The 16,909-nt window shown below is 38.8% G+C and overlaps 1 protein-coding gene across 5 annotated transcripts in view; it reads left to right on the top strand.

Moving 5' to 3' along the window:
• SOX5 (SRY-box 5) overlaps positions 1–16,909 on the top strand; it is a 641,654-nt gene that overhangs the window by 201,871 nt on the left and 422,874 nt on the right. For 2 of the 5 annotated variants that reach the window (XM_017804821.1, XM_017804824.1), the window contains exon 1: positions 13,736–14,044. The exons of 1 other annotated variant lie outside the window; for it this stretch is intronic. The gene's annotated coding sequence lies outside the window, so the exon portion shown is untranslated. Of the gene's footprint in view, positions 1–13,247; positions 13,280–13,735; positions 14,045–14,310; positions 14,396–16,909 lie in introns of those variants that run through there. 2 more of the 5 variants (XM_017804822.1, XM_017804827.1) reach the window with 2 other exon arrangements.

Below are 16,909 nucleotides of genomic sequence, written 5' to 3'. Positions count from 1 at the left end.
ATTTCAGGGGTCCTAATCTTCTATTGTACAAAGATAGCGCATGCCAAAGGTCAGCAACACAATTGATGTGAAGAAAACCAACGGAATATGGTGCTGGGAACACTTGCAGAGTGTGCCTGTATGAAAAATATAAACAGTAAGCCATTTAAAGGGATGAAAAGAAAAAAAAAAAGGCGAATTTTTACATGCACAACCCTTTCCTTCCCTTTTGCTACAGGAGAGGTAAAAAAAAGATTATTTGTTTCAGAACCTTTTTTGGGACTCTGTGAAATGATTAATAGACAAGGTGTGGTGTATACAAGAGGTTTTACTGGCTGCCTTGCCAATGAATTAGGGCCCTATTCTACAAAAAAAATAATAATGTTAGCACTTCCTTTGCAGCCATCCTAGGCTTCCGTGGTGCGGAAGTCAAATGTAAATTCTGGCTGAATTGGACCCTTATGGAGGTGGTGTTCAAACAGCCTGAGAGGAGAAGAGAAACCATTCAGGTTGTGGGCCTCTGCCTGCTTCAGAGTCCTTCCATCATTGCTATAACTCTGTGAAAGCAAACTAATAAAACTTCCTATTGACTTGCACTTGTGTGTGCTTTGAGTGGTTATTTACAGTCTACCATCAGCAGATTAAAAATCAATTAAAATCCATAGAAGCAGTCAAAGCTACATACTCCTCTTTGCTGGTAAAGATTTTTTTTCAAAGATTTTACATTAATACTTGCTGCTTGGTATTACTGGAGATAATGAATCGGATTTAGACAAAGTCTGTGCGTCTTTAAGTCTACAGGTCTGTGCATCTTTAACTTTACAGAAACCCTGCTAAGAACCTCTCATCCTGTGTGCCTCTTGCCCTCTGTACAAATAGGAGAATTTATGCAATTCATTGAACTGAAATGGAGATGTTGAAAGCTCTCCAATGCTATCATGATGGATGCTATTGCAAATGTGTAGGGAAAACAATAATCTTAATGATAAAATGATAAGTTTAATACCAGCACATTAGAATGGGAAGTGAATTTTAGTACCGCTAATATGTTAAAATAAAAGAGAGCTTGATTTGTACTCCTGGTTTTCCACGGAAGCCCTGCAGATTAATTTGGTTCCATCCCCACAATTCAGGGGGAGGTGGTGCTGGTCTGGAACTACAGAGCCCCCCAGTTCTGCCAGTGACCTGCTGTGGGGTATTTTGGAGCATGTGGGGGTATTTTCTTGAATTTCTTCTCCATCTTTTTGCTTCTCGTTCTTTACAAGTCTGATCTGTTTATACCATTAAACTTTCAAACATAGGGTTTCTTTTTCATTTCTTTAAGGTATGTGCTCCGAAGACTATTATGCCATTAAATAGTCATGATACGTGTTCTAATGTTATTCATGTGCATATTGGAAGGATAAAATCTACGTTTCTAGTTACTGGTTTTATTTGTCCTTTCTGTTTCTTATCTTAATGCAACTTTCATCTAGAATTTACAGTAGCTAAAGAAGCCATGACTTCAGTGCATTGCAGTGGTACTCGAGTATCAACCACAAAAGCCAATGCTGATTGCATGAGTAAGACAAAAAGCCCGAGCACTGAGAAACTGGGGGAAGGGACTGGGGTGAAAGCATAATTAAAGTAATTTGTGCAACCTTACTTTAGTCCTCTTGTGGGTAAGCATGTTTGTAGACTGCTGTATTTGATACAGGATAAAGACTCTTGATGGGTGACTTCAGAAAAGCTAAAAGGAAGTTGTCTTATCCAAAGGAGGCAGAGTAACACAGAGTAAATAAGGCCAGGCTTTTCCAACAAATGCTGAAAATAAACAAAATATGAAATGACTGTTTGTTAAGCAAGCAGAATCTATCCTGCGGGTGACATTTTACGTAAGAAAGACTGGCATGATATATTTATAGACTACCATGATACATATGCACAAGACAACTGAATTAAGATTGCACAGTCAACTTAAATCCTGCAGTTCTCTCTTTTGATTCTTAATTTGCAACCTGAATGGCGTTTTTTGTGTGTGCAGTGGGAAAAAGAACAGAAATGTCACCCTGCCCGTCATATCCACTTCTTGTGGTTGTCCTTGTGAGAGCCTCACATCCAGCTGCACTGATTTCTCCCCTCTCTGCCCATGAGTTGCTGCCTTCTCATCAGCTTGAAGAGAGGGAGAATTGTCAGTGCTTGGGAGGGAGGGCAATTTTCTTCCTAACTGGTTCTCTCTGTTTACCCATCTCTGCCAGTCAGTTCATGGCTTGTCTGTACTGTTGATGGTGGTCCTGCCTTAGTGCCTTTTTTTCTCACTAAACTGGTTCCAGTCTCCACTTTTCAGTGGATGCTGTCACTCTCTGCTTGTCTTACTCTTGCTCTTCCACGCTATCAGTTCACATTTTTTATATTCTCAGTTTGTCCTGTAACAGCCCCCAATTGCCTTCTCACATTGCTCATCTCCCATAGCTCCAGGTGTCAGAAATCCTCTTCTCCTGGTTCTGCAGTGTTCTCACTTTCCTCATAGTAAAGTCAGTGGGTGCTGACTGCAAAGGTGAGCCCACCTTCCCACGGGTGCCTGGAGCTCAGGGGTGGCTCAGGGCTCTGTGCAGGCACAGCCTGCTCAGCACTGGACATCAGGAAGGGCAGGTATCTGCCCGCTGAAGGTGGGATCAAAAGTTTTGGTTTTTGTTTTTTGTTTTTTTTTGTAATCTGAAAGTATTTTTTTGATTATTCTCAGTATTTGTAAAAATTCAGACATTCTCTGATATGTTTGCCTGACTCCCTCTCCAGGTCTGTATCATTAGCACTAACAAATTATTTTGCTGAAGTTATTTTATTAAGATACTGAAGTCGTTCTGCTTTCCTTTTTGTTACTATGTATACCTCCTAAAATCTGTCAAAAAATATGTCTTTTTGAAGCTATACAAAAATACCATTGCTTTCAATAGTGCTACCATTTCATTCTTGGAACATCATATTGCTTTACTGCTTTCAGGATTGATTTGGCTACTTTTTTCTATGCTGAGCCCTGACTCATAACAATTAGCATTACCTATATGCTAAATTGATTTCTCAAACAGAGATGATTTTTCTGAGAGGGATTGTACTTCCCCAGCATTCTCACCAACTGAGACTGCTCATGTCCTGGGGTATTAGGTAGGAGGGTTAGAGTCTGTCCTCCAATTGGATCCTATTCAAAAAGAAACAAAACCAAACTGATGAGGTTTTTCAGTGTTTTACTTGAATCCCAAGGGCTGTGTTTCCTGAAATAGTTTAAGGTTCCTACATTTCTGAGTTATTGTAACATAAAATATTAACTGCTCTGCTAGAGCTATACAATCTTTCAGTTTTTTTCTCAGCATATAATTTCTCTTTTTAGATATCTGACCTTTCTGTAATTCTTCTAATTTATGGAATAGTGCAATTTATCTTTTCTTTACATATCATCTTACTTAGGATGGCTGAGTGGAGGGATGGAGGGGATGCATATATCTTCTTGTTTCTTTTTTCTGACTCAGTGTTTAGTCATTATTTTCAGTATCATTTCATCTGTGGAAAGTTTCCCCATATGTCAGGCGTATTTTAAACATGCAGCTGAGATCTGTGCTACAGTAAGCCCTTTTCAGATATGATGCTCAGCAAAGGGTAGAGTTCAACCTGCAGCACTTATGGAAGTGAAACTTTTTCAAAAGCTGTTCTCTAAACAAATACCAAAACTGTGTATTCTTGTTGGTTTTTTTTTTTAAACATATCAATTGGGTTTCCCCATGTATATAATTTCCCTTAGAAGTCCATTTCTTTTTGTTTACAGAGACACTCAGAGCTATTAGGTGAGCATACTTAAACTGTAGTACCCTTTCTTACAAGATATTTCAAATACTAAAAGTTTTTGCAAGAATCCATTAAGTGCTACTAAGCACAGAGGTACAACCTGTGACTGAGGAAGTCCCCCTGTCAAACGTCTCTCCTTCATAGTCTTTCTCTAGATGTCAGTGCATTTTGAATCTCAAACTTATCAGTAATTGTTTTAAAAATGTGGCCTCAGTGTTATAAAAAAAAGTACAGCAAGGGACTGTAAGAATATTCTCAAAACAGCAATACAGAAGCTTTGATTACTGTTTGCTTCCTGCAGAAGTCTGTGATTAGTTTATTGAGGATGTTGAACCTCAGAATATTCAGTTTTCTTTAGCAAGTATATTTGGATGTGTATTTGAATGTAGTGGGGTTGTAGGCTAATGGAATGGAGATCATGGGGAAAATAGGTATTCCTTAACCTTCCTCTTTGCTGTAATTATTGAATAATGCTATTTATGGTAAGGTTGTGTACATGTTCATGTCTTGGGAGAAGGATATGGGATTACTTATTAACAAAGAAATAGAATTCCTTTTCACAGGGAATTAGAATTGTGACTCTAGACTTGCTAATTTAAATAACTTGCAGGCTAAACAGACTTTTATAAAGCATTAAATGCTATTATGTCTTGTGAACATTAAACACATTTTCTGAAAATATTAATTTCCCATTGGTTTTCTTGCCTCCTTCTTGTTGCTTTAATTTCAGACTGAATGGTAATCCATCCTCCACACACCAGAGATTGGGGATTTCTGAGACTGCTCTGGTGTCTTTTTCAGTCCTGTTTCCCCCTCCCAGTGGCTTTTGCCTCTGTTCTTGTGAACAGTAGATGTTCACCATGTGGACTGATTCAGGATGACAGAGAGCCAACTGGTAATAAGTTTGCAGCAACCTGATATCCGTGGTGACAGTGTAAACCCTGTGTGGTAGCCTAGCAGCTGTGAGCCTGGGTCTTCCTGAATTTCCAAAAACCTGGCAGTTTGCTCTTTCTAAACCCTGAAGACCAGTGCAGAAAGATGAAGAGAGAGCAACAGATAATCTTGGATTTTTAGGGAAAATCAGTAAGAAATGTTCAACTCCAGAGACTGATACACATCAGTCTGTTCGACTCGTATTTTCTAGACTAATTGCCCAAAGAAGAGGTTGACCTTTTTCATGAGCGTTTTCTTGCAGAGCGGAGGAGGAAAGGTGTTAGAATAAGTTGAAGTTCTCTATTTATAACTACATCTTCAGCAGCTACAAGCTTGGGAAGTTTGATTCTGATCTCAGCCGTTAGTGTGTGGGGTGGGTTTATGACTACCGTTTTTTTAGAGAATCACAGAACTTCCAGCCCAAGTTGGAAGGGACCCTGAAAAATTATCTGGTTCAGCCTTTTTTTTTTTTTTTGTTTAGAGTTCTGAGCTGAGACATTTCTTGGGCAATCCACCATGGCAAACAGTTTTGGGTACAAAGAAAAAAACACACTAAAACTGAACACTACAGCTAACTCTTATCTTTAAGTCAAACAGTTCTGTAGGCCATGCTTCATCCTGACAGGTTCTAGAAAGTTTGAATGAAATATGATTGTAATCCTGCACATTGGTTATATAGCTCCTATTAACTCATATTGGCTACTGATTATGCAATTTCTGTGCTGGTCACTTCGATTAGCCTTGATCATTTGAAAAAAAAAAATCAATTCACTCTCCTGGTTTTAATTTTGATAATTCAAATTCACCGAGTTCTTCATCTGCTTTGTTTGATGCTCTACATAAATCAAGGTTATAGACGAAACCAATTCCTGAATGAAAAGTTTCAATTTTCTTTTCTTTTTGGCTACAACCATGCAAAGAAATCATCATTTGGGCAACTAATATGCCTAAGTATCCTTCAAAAGGAACTGTGATATATTAGAGCTGTTCAAACGTCCTCACAAATCATGTTGCCTTGCAGCTTTGATCCTGAAATATGTGAAATGATGTCTGATTTATGCCACTGATCCTTCTTTTAGATAGTTAAGTGTTCTTGCTTAATGTTATTAAATAAGTTCAAAGCAGCAAATAGGCCATCCTGGGCAGAGGACCTTTGAAAAATAGCATTCTCAGCAGGCTGCATATACAATATATGTTCTTTAGTTATTTCCTTTGCTTTTTTTTTGTGTACAACAAGCTACTAGAACTTTCTTCTGCTCACAGCTTTGGTTAGGATGGCTTTGGTTTTGTTTTTTTTTTTTTTTTCCTCCCCATCCTCTTGATAGCCTTCTCCTGGGCTTTGATTTCACTGGGGTGTTTTGGGAGTGTGTATGTGTCTGGGGAGTGCACAGTAACAATTTTGGGACGATAGAGGAAAGATATCACAGTCTCTCCTAAATGGGAGGCTGATAATATGCAAGCAAAGATATAAAACAAGCTGTGTGACCCAGCTGAAGCAGTATGAGGGGAAAAAAAAACCCTCTTAAATTGTAAATTAGTGAGTCAAATTAACACTTTAGGAGCAGAGTGAGTTTGACTACTTTTCATGAAAATCTTTCGATATGTTGTCATTTCTGTTTTAGTGGGCAAAAGGAAAGAGATAAGAAAATTCTTGATTCTAAAATATTTATCAGTACAAATATTCCAATCAGAATACCGAAGTGCAAATCTCACCAGGCTTGAGGGTTGCATAGGAATCACATCAGCTCTAAATTTAGTAGATCTTTTAATGGAAATGTCATACAGTTCAGACACAAGATTTAGGGATTTCAATGTGTTCTATGAGCTTTCTAACCAATATTATTCTTCTGAAATTTCAGTAGGAAATATTAAATCAGCATTTCCAATCGGGTATGACCCTTGTTGAAGCAATGAGCACCATCTCATTCATCTCCTGCTGGAGAAGATCTGTTAGCTAGGGGGAATTTCTTCCCAGTACTGGCTCTTCAGCGATAGCAATGCCTAAACATCAGGCTTTCAGGTATAAGACTGAAAACAAAGATAAAACTTGAGCATGAGACATCATCTCAGTACTCTCTAGTTGCATTGACTTTACTATCTATATTTTTAAGAATGCAAATATTTAATTTTTTTGAGTATAAAAATATTTTTTATGAATAAATACATACATTTCTATTTGCTTTTTTCTTGTTGCTATATAGCGTCCTGAAGAAATCCTGAAGTACAGGATAACAGGTAGAGGCTCACCAGTTGGTTGCTTTGGTGTTTTTTTATCTGCTCTTCATGCCAGCTATTTGATTTTCCTTTTGCCTGCTTCAAAGAAGTTATTACCCCGAGATTTAGGATGTCTGGATTAGATAGTTCTTCTCTGCCATGAAAAAGCATCATCATTAAATCATTTGAAGTCTTCATTACTTGGGGTCATGGGTGTGGGTGTGTGTTCTAAAATTACTTCAAACTTTTGTACTTGTACCCCTGTTAAAAGGTAGGAGGGGTTCAGGTACTGCTGTGGCTTTAAAGAGCAGTGAAAGATAGAGGTGCTTGAGAGGGATTTGAAACAAATGCTCCCATCTCTGACTTTGTGCCAAATATTACAGTTTTCCAGTTATGTTCCCAAAGGGTGCAATTTGCAGTCATGTTTTCACGAGGTATTAGACCTTTTTATTCACGGAGAGATGGGTTGTATTGTTCTTCATGTTTGCTTTTTATATTTCTTTTAAAAGAAGAAATCCTTAAATAATAAATGAAAACATAAAGGCAGCGGAAAATGGGGGGGGGGGGGGTGGGGGGGCAGTTGGGGGTTTTTTTTGATGTTGTGGGGAGGTTGCATTTCTGCCACCCAAAGGACTTTGAGCATTGGACTTTTGCCGTATATGGACAGACAGATCCAATCATTAGTGAACGGCAGAAAGCAGGAGAGCCGGGGAGAGAGAGAGAGTGTGCGAGAGGGAGCTTAGTTTATTTCTGCGGTGTCACATCAATCTGCCCGGTTAAGTGATTGAAGGGGAGAAACGCAGGCTGCAAAAGAAACTGGGCCCTGATTTGTTCAGGGTCACCAGCAGTGGTTTGAAACCATCTTGTTTGCAGATACCTCTTTCATGTTATTAGGCTGTCAGTTGAGTGACTTTGTAAGATTTATGGCTCGAAGCTGGAGCGCGTGCGTGTGTGCGGCGGCGGGCGGGGGGGACAGAGATGTTATTGAGAAGACAGTGATCCATGCCTGCCTTGATTGAGCTCTGCAGCCTTTTGTCTAGTCCTAGTTAACCTCCTTATGCATTTTTATTTCCACGTGCTGCGTGAGTAGCTCAAGCAGAAGGTGAAGCAACAAGTGGTAAAAGGTTGCTCGTAACAACAGAGAACCACAGTGGACTTGGTGTGGACTTACAGTCTGTGAAATGATGGAATAAAGGTGTTTATTGGGCAGGTCCCAGGTTTTATTTACTGATGTCTTTCAAACAGTTTTGTTTACTGTAATGTCATCAAAGCTGTTGGCTGAGTGTTCCCTTGTCAGTGGTAACCTCATAGGGAAATGTGTTCTTTGAGAGAGAAATTTAGAGGCAATGCTGGCTTATACCGATGTCCTAGGGTAAAAAGTGTTTTCCCCTGGAGAATGAAAATTTAAAAAAAGGAACAACCAAACCAAACAAAAACAAATTAAAAAAAAAAAGAAAAGGAGGGGGAATAAGTTGATGAAAGCAACGTAGAATTTAAATTATTTTCCTGTGTTTAGTAGTAATAGGAATTTTTATTTTACATTAGTTTGAAACTTTTAAAATACTGGATTTTCAGAAATACAAATTGCCTTTTTTTTTTTTTTTTTTTTTTTACATTAGTTTGAAACTTTTAAAATACTGGATTTTCAGAAATACAAATTGCCTTTTTTTTTTTTTTTTTAGAACTTTCAGAAAATAATGTTTTCTGCTCTTCTGTTTATACAGTTCATAGTTTTGCCAAGATCAAGGCATGCATTATTTTAAAGGATGAGTAAGGAAATGTTCAAAACAGACCTGAGCAGCATAGGAGTTGGTAAATGTTTTTGAAACACTGTTACAGAGTTCTGCCATTTGAGTTTTATAACAGAAAGATTTTATTTGTATTCAGTTGTCCATAGGTTAAAGGAGTAAGTAAAAATTGCTGATCTGTTGTCATTCATTTAAAAATCAAACTCTGGCATGATTTGTGTGTTGGCTTTGTTTTCAGCCTAGTCAAGTTAATTAACTTAGAGAAATCGATTCGGTCATAAATGCTTTGTAAGGATCTTCCAACACCTTTAGTATCATGATACATTTCATGTACTTGAGCATGAAATACAAGTGCTGCTTCATGAAGGTGTTCTTCCACACTGCTGTTTGCTAATTGAAACAGCTGGGTGAAAGCTTGTGGTAGTTCTACAGAATTGAAAAAGGAGCTGGTATTTGTCTAAAAAATTGTTTCTTCCCTCCCAAGTTCGAGTGGTGCAGCCTTGCTGGGCAGTTGTTCCCATGTTGAAATATCCAGCAGGAAAGTTGCTGCTGGAGCCTTGGGAGGGAAAAGAATACAGCTGCCTGCTTCCCCTCTCTCCACATTATAATGAGGATTGCTTACTGCATCACTTTCACAGGCTTTCACAATGTGGTATTACACACTATAATTTTCAGCTTATAGTGTAAAATTTAAACAATTTTCTAATTTTTTTTAATAAAACTAAACCTTAAAATCCTTCTCTAATTCTCTTTCTTTATTAAGTCACCAAGAAAACACCTGTTCTTTTTATCTGTGATAACTGTGCACATTTTGACCCTATAGTAATGTGATACATTTCAGTATAAATAGGATCTTGATTGTACAGACACAAAGATGCCATTCTTTCTCTATTTATGTAAGGATATTGATGAGAATCAGAGGTTATTAGGCTGAGTAAAATACTGCTTTCAGTAGAAAATTGTCTAACAAAGTCCTGCTGTCATCAGGACTGGAAAAAAAAAGGTAATACCATCTTTAAATCACAGGACTGGGTGCTGGCAGACCATCACCTTGCCCTGTGCCTGGTGTGCCCACAGCCCTGCTGTGTGACCTTGCACCAGACCTGTGCTCCCATCTGCTCTCTGTGTTCCTGCCACAAAATGTATGACGTGTTGCTTGGAAAATACCTGAGATCCTTGAATGGAAAACAACCTATAATAGAACTGCACTGTGAATTACATCAAATAGTAGCTAATTTGATTAACAGAACATCTTTACAAATAATAACTCTTTTTTAAAATTTGTTTATTTTATTATTTATTTATTTATTTCATGTACCTCCATCCTATCCCCTCCCACCCACATCCCAGCTCACTTTATTTTGGTCACAAGGCAGATGAGGTTTGGGGGGTTTGGGGCAAAAATGTGAACTCTTATCATGAAGAAATTTTCAGTGAAATCTGAATTCTACCAAAAAGATGACCTTAGCTGTTTTTAAATGAATAAGTCATTATGATTAACTGTGGTTAAACACAGGTTTGGGATTTACAAAAAGACAAAACCAGGGTCTTCAGTATGGTGCAAGGTGAGAGGAAGAAAAGTCAATGGGCACAGATGGAAATCAGAGAGGTCCAGACTGGACATGAAGAAAAATGTCTTCATATGATACAGTCTGGTGGCAGGACAGGTTGCTCGGAGAGGCTGTGAAATCTCTGTTCTTGGGGGCTTTCAGGACCCAACAGGATAAAGCTCTGCAAAGCTTGGGCTGAGCTGACCCTGCTTTTCTACAGAAGGCTGGACTAGAGGCCACCTGAGATCCCTTCCGGCCCAGATTAGGAATTCTGTGATGTCTTCAGGTGATTTGGTACAGATTTGTTATTCTGCATCTTACATCTGTGATTTTAAGAAGTTCTTCAGAAAAACTTAATGATGTAGTTGTTTGGGGTGCTGACTAGCAACTATGATTCCTGGAATAAATAATATTCTGCCTGTTAATAAGCATTAAATGTAGAGTTTGGTAGAGAGCATTCAGTATGTTTCTTGAACAGTCAAAACAATTCTAAAGGGGAAGTGTTTGGAAAAGAGAAAAGGAAACTGTATACCATGGGTTTATTTGGGGCATTCACTTGATTCAGTCAACTCTTGAAAGCCGTCCTGTCTTCTTTAAATCCATGGTGGCAGCTACAGTACTGCTTCGTTCCTCATTTTAAATGCTTTCTGCCTCTACTTTTCAGTCGCTCACACTTAGGTGAAATTAAGAAATCTAACTGTTGGGTATTATGTTTTAGACCTGCTGAAATAGCTCTTCCTGCTTGCATCCTTATGGTCTCATTAAGACGATGCTCACAGCATGCCTGACTCTAGTGAATATTTGCAGACCTCATTTGCCTACATTAGAGACAAAAAGCTTTAAAAAAATCCTTCTTGAGCAATAAATGGTTGAGTTTGTCAGTATCAGTGATCACAGAGCTGGTGTCTCCCAAGGCAAGGACTGAATGCTGTCCTTGTAGTTGAATAACTATTGAAACGCTTCATCCAAACCCTTTCCACTGCTGTGATAATACAGTAGGTCCATGGCTTTGAGCTGTGGTTTTAAAGTGTGAGGGCTGCTAAAATCAGTGAGAAGTCAAAGTATGTGCAGCTGTTATAGCAAGGTCTGTACATCAAGGACTCATGTAGGCAATATCCTATTCTACTTTTTTTTTCTCGTACCGATTACAGAGAGAAGGAATTTTTAAATTTTTATTTTAACAAGTTCCAATTTGTTGAGTCAAGCTGTGACAGCTCATCATAAATCAAGATCTGCAGTCTTCAGAGCAAAACCCAGATTCCAACAAGTGTAAGTCATCTCTGTGGTTTACCTTTAGAGTTGTGACTCAACCGTTTTGTTTTCTCTGTGCTCAAACTTTCAGGCTGAGACTTCTGTTCTCTGGGGGTTTAAAAAGATCCTTGACCTGTTCTGTAAGGCTGAGGTCATGCTTTAATGCCAACCAAAATTTCCATTCTCTCTCCACTCGGTTTATTCATTGTGTTGTGCATCAGCTGTTCACCTGCCCACCACAGGTGGCTCATTGCATTGTTGAGCCGATAACAATATATAATGGGTAATTTTTTTTAAAGCATGTTAGAATCACTTTGCAATGAAAGATGTCCCATAAATCTGAAGTAATACCGATGTTACATTTTTATTCAACAAAACTAGAAATAATGGAACTAGAAATAATAGCAAAAATATTAATCAGAGGTGATGTAACTGTCATGTTAATGAGAAGTGCTTGAAGATTACTGAGCTCTACTATAAATAGATGGTAATCTCATGGATTTCCAACCCTTATTTACTCTGTTTAAATTTCACGGTCCTGAAGAACTGGGCCAGAAAACTTAAGATTGGAGTTTTTCCCTTGGAGCTATTGAATCTTCCTGACAAAACAGGTTTTTTAGAGAGCAGTATAAGTTTACATATGTATATATCATGAAAATAACCTTTTTCACTGTATTTGAATCATCTTGCTACTCTTGTGAAAATAGAAAAGAAAAGCAATTAAAAAATTAAGTTTTTGTTAGAAGGTTATTTTTCTTGTTTGAATGTCAAAATAGAATTATCAAATTTTTGGAGAAAATTTGGATTAGCTTTTTTGATGGAATCACTAATGGAAGTGAAGAAAGGAAGGTAAAAATCATTTTCTTTATCTAAAGATGGTTAAAGTTCCTCTTCATCTGATTTTTTGTTATTATTTATTAAGCTGTTCATATTATAAAGTTCTGATTTGAAGGAATTGAATTATTTTATAAATTTGTGTAGAACTGTTTCTTCTCTACCTCAATTTTGTTGATATTTTTTTCTTTTGAAAAGTTCATCACAGGCATTATGGAGAGGAGGACTACAGAAAAATTATTTGTGTCCAACTTCGGAAAGTTTGTTTCTTTGGATAATTGTCATCCTTACCTTTCGAAGCAGTGGCTCAAAATGTTCATTAAAGTTTTCCAGATTTTTGGTGACTGACCTCCAGTGCATCCCCTCTTGCAGAGCTGCTCAAGCCTTGCATAGGGCAGAGCAGTGATATTTTTTCTCATCAGTCTCTCAGGGCAGTAGATCATAAGCCATTTCACTCTTTGAGTAGTTCACCATTCCCAGGTTGTAGTCAAAAATACTCAAATTGTTTACAGTTTTCACTTGGTCCTGGACTAGAATATGCACTGTCCATGCAGTATGAAATGCAGTTGCACAGAAAACAGTACTTCCTAGTTTTTGAGATGCTGACTTTGCAATTCTCATCATTAACTTTTCTGCTGCTATCTTCACTTTTAGCCTTTAGATTTTATGTGCAACAGATGTCACTGTAGCAATTCTCTGCAGCCATCTGATCACTTTTTATTTCCATTAGCAGGAAAAATTGTTGAATATAACTGGGTGGTGATGTACTTCACTTGAGTTCTCCTTTCAGTAGATATCAACCAATATATGGTCTGTGTAACAAATCTCTTCCACTTTTGATCAGGGTACCTTGTTCAAAGAACACTGGCACTGCCTGGCTTGTGGGAGGACCAAATGAGAGAGCAGCGGCCAAGATTTTTGTGTTTCCTTGTTGCTTGAACTACCAGAAATGCCGTAAGCATTGCCATAAGCATTCAGCTCAGGATGGGAGCAGTGCATCTTGATGCTACACGCAGGTGTCACAGGGTAAAGTGGAGAAAGTTTTACCTAGAACATCCCCCTAATGGTGTGTGGGGGTGAGGTGGTTTGAAGCTGGCTCCCTGCCAAGTCTCCAAACCTCACCACAAGAGCTCCCCCTGTCCCCAAAACCAAGGGAAAAGAAAAAAAAAAACAACAAGAGAACCAAGACGAGAGAGAGGCAGCTAAAGCAAGATATGTAAATATATTTACACTTATATTTATATACGATTGAAATATATGTACAATTTCGAAAGGGGAAGGAAAAGAAAAGGAACAAAACCAAAAACATACACAATCAATAGCCCAAGATCTAGCAACTAAAAGAATTAGCAAAAGAATAGCTTACTACTCTCCTTGGGACAACAGAAAGTCGCGCTGGAAGGATCGCCGGCAACCTCCGCCTCCCAAGGTCGGCAAGGCCTTACCAGGCCTCACATCCCAACACGACAGACTCAATGGCAGGGAAACCTGCACCTCAAAGCCACCGGAAGGAAAGAGAAACCAAATGCCTCTCCTCCTTTCTTCTTATACCCCGGCTTACGTAAAAATCGTAGGGAATATCGGGTAGTCTGGCCACTTCCTTGGTTACAAACTGGTCGCCAAGGAAGGCCCAGACTAAACTACCACAGGGGGCATTTCCCTGTCTCTTGGCTTAGGACAGAGGAGCTGTTATTGGATGCATTGTTCTTGAGGACATCAGTGAGTGTTGCAAAAAGAGTTTGTTTCCTCTGTGTGGAGCACATTAACCAATCTATAGCCTGTGGGGCACACCCCACCTGCCAGGACAGTTCCTCTGGCCCATGGTGGTCCTCTTTGATGTGTACACTGGGACCATTTCAGGGGTGAGCTGCAGGCTGGACAACTTGCTGTGGGGATGGTTGGGTGTCATGCAGAACGAGATGTGTGGCACATGGCCCCGCAGCCTTGGTTAGAAAAGGCTGCAAGGTTGGGCTGTGCTCTTTTAGATCATCAAGTTTGAGGCAGAAAATTTCCAAGGTGGCCGCTGTCACGGGATTCCCTCTTTGTGTGTCATCTCCTGACTCCCATCAGGTAACTTTTTTTTCTTTCTACTTTCATATGAACTGAGACATTTAACCAGGGAGTGCTTCATCTTAAGTTTTGTGTTTCGAGTCATGAATTTTAATAATACTTCTGGAATTTGCTATGTACACTCACTGAAAATTCCAATTCATCCCTTTCCTGCCTTTGTTTCAGCTTGCTATTAGCAAGTTAATAAAAGACCTCTTGCACACTCCCTAAAACTGTTCACTTACACTTTATTCTGTGTATTGATATAATCATTGCACAGTGTCTGTATCTGCCACAGTTTAAGGTTAAAGTTTAGAGGCAGTCACAGGTTTGTTTTTTTTTTTTTTAATCTATAAAACTTATTTTCCTCTGGAATTTTTGGAATGAAACCATACTTTTTTGTTGGAATATGTCAAGTTCAATGAAACTTTTGTGGAGAAAGGTTTCTTATCTCCAGGTTCTACTTTCTCTTCAAAACCAGATGAAAAAAATCTGTAAATTATTCTAATCCTATGAAAACTCACTTGTGGCTTTATTGATCTGGATAAATTTTTGCCCTACCTGACTAAAACTTTAGAGTTACTTTTTGGTTTCTCATAACAAATAAAAGCCTTTGCCTCTCACTTGTTGGGCTGTCTGGCTGTAACAGAAGGGATGGAAAGACCCAGCACGTGCTCCCAGTGTGTGAGAGACTGGTAAAGACCTTAATCTGAATCAATTAAGGTAGCAATTTGAAGACTGTCTTATGCTCAGAGTGAAGGCTCTAACTGCTGGTGTAAGTGCAGTTGACTTACCTGTTTGCTTGGGTATGTCATACTTTTAACAGTGCTGGAGTTGTCCCATTTTGGAACTTAAAAAGAGCTTGAAATTACAAAGGTGGTTGTTTGTTTGTTTTTTTTGAAGAATGGGGAAGCTATTCCCTGCTCAGCTAACTTTGAGAATTGTAAGCAAAGTTGTGTGCAGGTCTCTTACGTGCCATAATAATGCATGCACCTACTGAACAAGAGAAATTTTTTTTTTTTCATCTGTTGCCAGCATAAACAGGTGGTTTTTTTCCATAGAGGATTGTGATAAGAGAGCTGGCTGCTATAAACCTTTCAGGTTTTGCTGGTTTATATGCAATCGGTAGTGCTCTTGCCTTTTCTCTTAAGACTTTAGGTAACAGTAGTAGTGGGCAAGTCATCTAAAGGTCTCCAGTTGTGTCCCAAGAGTTGAGGGCTCAGAAATGTTATAAATCTTGAAGTATTTATTTTGGATGTGATGTTGGTGTTTTTATAACAGTATCAAACCTTTATATATGGCGTCTTTGATTCCGTAGCACCCCAAAGCACTGTATAGAATTACTAGAGAGAAAAAGCTTCCCTTCATGTCCTTTCCTGTGCACTGGACACATCCCCAAAAACAGCAGGTGGGAGCCCAGACCTATGGGCAGTGATTGTTTCCTTCAGTGAATTTATTCTGTTTGCTTCAGTTCCCCCTCTGCCATTTTCTCCTCTGTCACACTGCCTGGAAATTTGCAAGGAGGAAGAAGAAGGGCTCCAGTTTGGGTGAAGGAAGGAATTAATGTAGTGAACTCCCATGTGCTGTCAAGTTTCCAGAAACCTTCCTATTGGCATGAAGCTTTGTGGATTTGCAGGGACCATGAAGGGGAAAGCCAGATACAGTGCAGCAAATATTCTTCTCAAAACCACCTGTATATCCAAACAGGATTTAATGCATGTAAAAAGCAGAATTCACCGCTATGTAAGGGCTTTCAGAAAAAAAAAGCGTGTTAAAAGTGGGGGGCAGGGGAAGCTTTGGTGAGCTGCTGATTTTTAGGCACAGATTCCTAAAGAAAGATGTCTGTTTTCTAACCTGCATGGCCAAATTAGCTTGCAGTGCTGGGATGGTGTATGGGTTTATGTTACCCCATTTTGAAGGAGGTATTTGGTGTACAGCACCAGTGTAGGGCATGTAGCACATGAGTAAATAATCAGATGGTCTAACCTTTGTTAGAAATAGAAGTAAAAATGTGCCAAGTAACTCACTCAATGTTGGAGCTATTACAATCTTCACAAACAACTGAAAGGAATTCAGTTAATTATGGAATATTTCTGTGTTCTCTTTAATTGGCAAAAGACCAATTTGATTCACATTTCATGCAACTGTAGAATTACAGAATAGGTTAGAATTAGGTTGGAATGGAGCTCTGGAGTGACTTATCTAACCTCCTACAGCAGGTTGTCCAGTTGGGTTTTGAATGTTTGCAAGGGTGGAGACTTCACAACCTCTCTGGTCAGGTGCTGGCAGAGGTGACCATCTTCTTGGTAAAAAATCTTTTCCTTATACTCCTGTCCTATTGCTGTGTATCTGTGAGAAAGCTCTGGCTTTGTCTCTTCTTTCCAAGGTACTTGCAGAAGCTCTTCTTGCAGCCTTTCTCATCCTTTGCTAGTTCCACCTCCACCTGAAGTCTTATGTTTCTAACTCCTTGCTTGCTTGGGTGACATCTCAATTTTTTTCTGTGTACCTTTTTGCATTACATATCGACTTCCTTTT

Source organism: Lepidothrix coronata, unplaced genomic scaffold, assembly GCF_001604755.1.
Source record: "Lepidothrix coronata isolate B3197 unplaced genomic scaffold, Lepidothrix_coronata-1.0 Scaffold10, whole genome shotgun sequence".
Lineage (NCBI taxonomy): Eukaryota > Metazoa > Chordata > Aves > Passeriformes > Pipridae > Lepidothrix > Lepidothrix coronata.
The sequence above is the reverse complement of the archived record's forward strand: the minus strand, read 5'-3'. Positions and strand labels throughout refer to the sequence as shown.